We start from the raw sequence: 5069 nt of genomic DNA on the forward strand, positions 1-5069 counted from the left end.
GTCTACCACCTAGACCACTCGGCGATCCGTGCTCATACAATGAGGAATGTATTTTATACTTTATATAGGCAACCCTAGTAGTTTCACAAAAAACAACAGACAACGCTTTATAATTTTCAGATTTTTCAATCGTTAAACAGATGCGTATAATGGATATTTTAGACCATAGTAAATGTTCAGTCACCGTTTCCTCACAAATATCAAGTGATCAGAATCAGGTCAACATCTGAAAGCAATAAGAAAAAAGTCCGGAATTCTCTGTATAAAAGATTGTAAATGTAATAAATTCTAAGATAGTACAATTTAACATAACCAATTCATACCAATAACATCTCAAATTAAATGTAATCACTTTGACAGATTGACATGATCCTTTTCTATTCTGATCACTTGCAAGTCTTTATTTGTCCCCACAACATCACATGTATTAGTTCCCGTTATGTGTAGCTGTCTTTGAATCTGATGCCAGTAGTTGTGGGCTTACTTGAGGGAAAGCCGTCCATCAGAAGATTGATCTGAAATGAGTATGCATCCATGTGTTATAAGGCAATTATCACCTAGTACCAGGAATTGCAATTGAAGCAGAATCGTGCTTTTTGTATGCTTTAGATTTTGAAATTTTGACTCCTGCAAATAATCTGCCTTGCATCATTTTGAAACAAATGTAACACAGAAGCTAACTTCAAAATATATTTCTTATCATACAATTATTGTTTGCATAGTATTTTAATTTAATATATATATGCAAAACAACATTTACAGACTAAATAAAAATTATTCAGGAACCGAATAATTCATTGTTCGACCCCTGATCATTTCATTTGACCCCTGAAAAAGTCAACCAAGTGGTCATTTGACTCGTGGTTTTCACAAATCTATTGAAATCCCTGTAGAAGTGTTATATACTTAAAGATATTTTAAGAGCAAGACCATCTGTTACATCACACTGATTTAAATTGTATGAACAGATGTAATTACACGTTTTATGCAAAATGGGTAATTGATGCATATTGTTTTAATTGTGTATACTATAATATCAATATGCATAACAACCTTGAAAATGTAGAAATAATAGTTTTATCTAGGTAGAAATCTTTGATATATGAACACACCAGGATAATCATGACTATTGCGGTGTAGGGGCACTTTACTTCATTGATGTTTGCACTACATGTTGCTTGGTAATGTTGTTGATGAATAACACCCCTAAACACGCCTTCGACAAAACCATCTGGTGTTGCACCCAGGACACCAGACTCGTGCAGCCAAATTCTGTAATAAAATGATATAACATAAGATATGACCTTAAAAATTAACTTTATTACTAAGCATAACCGCATGAACAGGAGAATAAACACATTGTGAAATTCTATTACAACTAAAGACCAATTCAAACTTATGAAAAAACACATTTTCCACTTGCCTGTCGACGTATAGTGACTCCTCCCACCTTGCAGTTTTCAGCTATGCACACCTGCTCATGTGTTACTCCCACTGCACAGGTGCCCTTTTTTCCAGGTTATACGCGCTCATGAGTCTTTTGTTCAAAGACTGTCAGTCTTGAAAAACATATAAACAACACTTATTTATATTGTATGTTTATTTACAAATAAACAACAGTACAACGGCAATGCATTACAAACATCGCAGAAAATTAAAGCAAGCCTATTTGTCGAGAAACATATATTAGGAGTTTATATTGACCACCCAGTTTAAATGTATATTGACTCACATAAAATGAAGGCATGTGCGTCATATATATTAAAATCATAGCAATATGTACTAAGACTTACTTTTTTCTGTCAAACACTGACAAGATATGTCTGAAGTTAGAGGCGGTGAATCTCAATTTGCGAACAGCTGCCCATAAGGCAATTTCCCTCTGGCAAATAGTTGCTGCAGCCTTTGGTGGACCTTTTCGTGCGACACCAGCAACTGTCGTCTCAGCCATTTGCGGGGGTCCTCAGCTCCCAGATGGATGGATTATAAAGTCATCCAGGAGAGGCACTGGTAAATCATGTGTCTGTGGCTCCACTGCCATAATCCAATGCAGAGCTGCAAACATAAAAAAGAACAGATCAAATATTAGCAAAAGACCATAAAAAATTATGCTCATGATTTTTTTAATAAACAAGACCATGTGGTATTGACAAACCAAGGATTTTTTGAAATTATTATTTATAAGTCATACTATCACAACTACATAATTGCCAATGAGATAGCTTAATAAGTAATGTCTCACTACTTGTACAGCATAACTTGTACATGAAAATCATTGCTTAACATATACATATATATTCAAACGCTTAAAATTACATACCTGAAACACTCATACCATCAGGAACCACTCAACAGTAACCAAAAATGCATCAGGAACCAATAATGCTAACAGGAACCAATAATGCTAACAGGAACCGATAATGCTAACAGGAACCAATAATGCTAACAGGAAACAATCACGATAACATGAACCAATCATGATAACAGGAACAAAACAGGGACCACCGATGCGAACCTGTAAAGCGACCCAACTGTCCAAGTTGTTTATAAATAAAAGTTATGTCATCATCTGAGACAGATCTGTTTAGAGCTCTGAGTAACGATTAAAAAAGGTCCATTGCATTAAGAAATAATTATGAATGTAATTATTCCCATGAGTTAATGAATATATCTAGTATGGTCCGATTAGGAATTATATATAGTACCAATTTTATTAATTCCAAAATAAAAGCTAAGATGACATTTTTCTAATCATTTTACAAATCTTTTGCTCTTTACCTGTATCCAGGCTGTTTTGGTGACTACATTTCCGCCATCAACACAGTTGTGATGGGTGGTGCGAATTTCGGACTCTAGTTCCAGGAACACTTAATGTCAGTTTTGCTCGCTCTCTTGTATATGTATCATAAATATATTTAATTAAAACTTTTAAAAGCTTTCATACATACAAGACATACTTAATACTTATAGTAACACATAAGCATTAGCCTCTAGAAACCCTGTGAGGATATGTATGTTTATTACGAAGAACTTACAAATGTAATTGTTAGCTGATAAAAGTTTCATGAATAGTAAACATATATTTATTTTTTCTTAGTATATTTGCAACCTGTTTCAAACATAAACAATACAAATATTTGTTATTTTATGCAGTAACCAAACAGTAAAGCAGCAGCCACATGATGACATTTGAAATCACTCATTGGACACTGACATGTCGATGATTGTATCACGCCGTTGTCCTCTGGTGCAAGGTGAATCTAGTGAAAAATATATTACAAAATCTGAAACGCCATTACAAAACGTAGACTTCGCAACGAAACAATTTACATCCACAAATGAACACCGAACGAGACGAAATGAACATTACAACATACAGCGGAATACAGATCAAAAGGAATCATTGCGATTACGAGTACGATTTTACTTTATCATAGTAATTCGGATGTATATAACTAACCGTAACATTATATGATGTATTTGTCATCGAAGCCTGGACGCTGGCATGAATAACACGCAGTTTGTCCAAAAAGAATGTCAAAACCCTGTCGCTTTCAACCGAAGCTTCACTCTTTCGACTTACCTTCACATGAGATTCAACGTATTTACACCAGTACATTATTGATATGGCCATTCTGATTTTTTGTTTGTACAAGGAAGTTGAAGATCTCGCGAAATATCGGTGGGCACATGACGAGACTTTCATACTTTATTATACGTCTTCGTTTAGTCTTTTTGTTACAGATGACGTTCGCCGCAACGTTTTAATTGTGTCGGATTACTTGATAAAAAATATCATACTCACTTACGTAGATCGGTGGAGATTTGCTTGTTAACATATTTTGGGCGGACCAATATTTCATATAGGAGGTTTGTTTTGGGGATTCCAATAATGACGTCACGTTTGCGCATGCTCATATGTTGGCCGTCAAAACTGCGGCCATTTCGCTTTTGTTTGCATTTGTTGAACCGCATCGTGATAAGGTTACCATAAAAATCTCGACTTGACACATATTCGCGACCCTTATTAAGAACAACAAAATGCTCAGAAATTGACATTCTTTCAGAATAAATTGAATTCAATGAACGAACACAAATATGGATGGAAAAAACAACAATTGATTTTATGTAATCAACATATAGAGTTGAACCTAAGTATATGTCTGCAAAAACTTACCTTGTTACAGATTAACTAAATCCTCTTGATAAATGTTATTGTTTTTATTTAATTGTTCACACCAATGTTAACAGTCTTTGTTACAGCATGTTTAACCCAGTGTTTAAAGCGGGATTATACGATTTTGTCAAATATTTATTAATTTATATAAAATGTGTAAAAAACTTATAAAACATATATTTCAATATAAATTAAAATAAAGGTTAAGAAGAACATGTGTCGAAAAATGCGAAATAAGCCAGATATTTAATTCTGAAATAAAAAAAGGCTGAACAGTCGAATTCGCATGCATGAACGATGTGAATCTTAATTTAGTTTAACGGTACATTTTACATTCCTGCAACGATATCTATTCATACGACGCACGAACACTAACTAAAAAGACGAATGCTTCGGTCATTGTAGGAAAAGATGTACGAAATATCTTCGTCACAATCGGCTCGGGGCGCTAATTTGTCTTTGCTGCATTTTATGAAATTTGACTACCATGTAAAAATTGTTCTTGCCTGTTTTGTGTTATTGTAACATATTATATCAATATATTACAATTTTTACACATATACATATGTCATCTCTTGGCATATTGAGCAGTCATTTAGGCCATATACTTAAGAGATGCTTTAATAAAATATTTGAACATATTTAAAAAAAAATTGACATTTGTCCGAAATGGTTTAACAGGAACTATGAAGTGTATATATATAAGCTAGTTTAAACATAACAATAAAGTGATTAAAAACTAACAATTTAAAATATTGTACAGATTTACTGATACACAATTAACACATTTAACGGGTACCTGCAAATGTAAACTCTGCTATAACGAGTATAGATCGTGCGTTGCTGCAGTGTTCGAAACATCATCATGGAAACAAGAAATCACGTTGATAAC

At 33.8% G+C, this 5069-nt stretch overlaps 1 pseudogene; it reads right to left on the minus strand.

The window, feature by feature from the left end:
- Positions 1-437: 437 nt before the first annotated feature.
- On the minus strand, positions 438-3634 carry LOC127878228 (uncharacterized; annotated as a pseudogene).
- Between the last annotated feature and the right edge of the window lie 1435 nt (positions 3635-5069).

The sequence above is a fragment of the Dreissena polymorpha genome, chromosome 4 (assembly GCF_020536995.1).
Source record: "Dreissena polymorpha isolate Duluth1 chromosome 4, UMN_Dpol_1.0, whole genome shotgun sequence".
NCBI lineage: Eukaryota > Metazoa > Mollusca > Bivalvia > Myida > Dreissenidae > Dreissena > Dreissena polymorpha.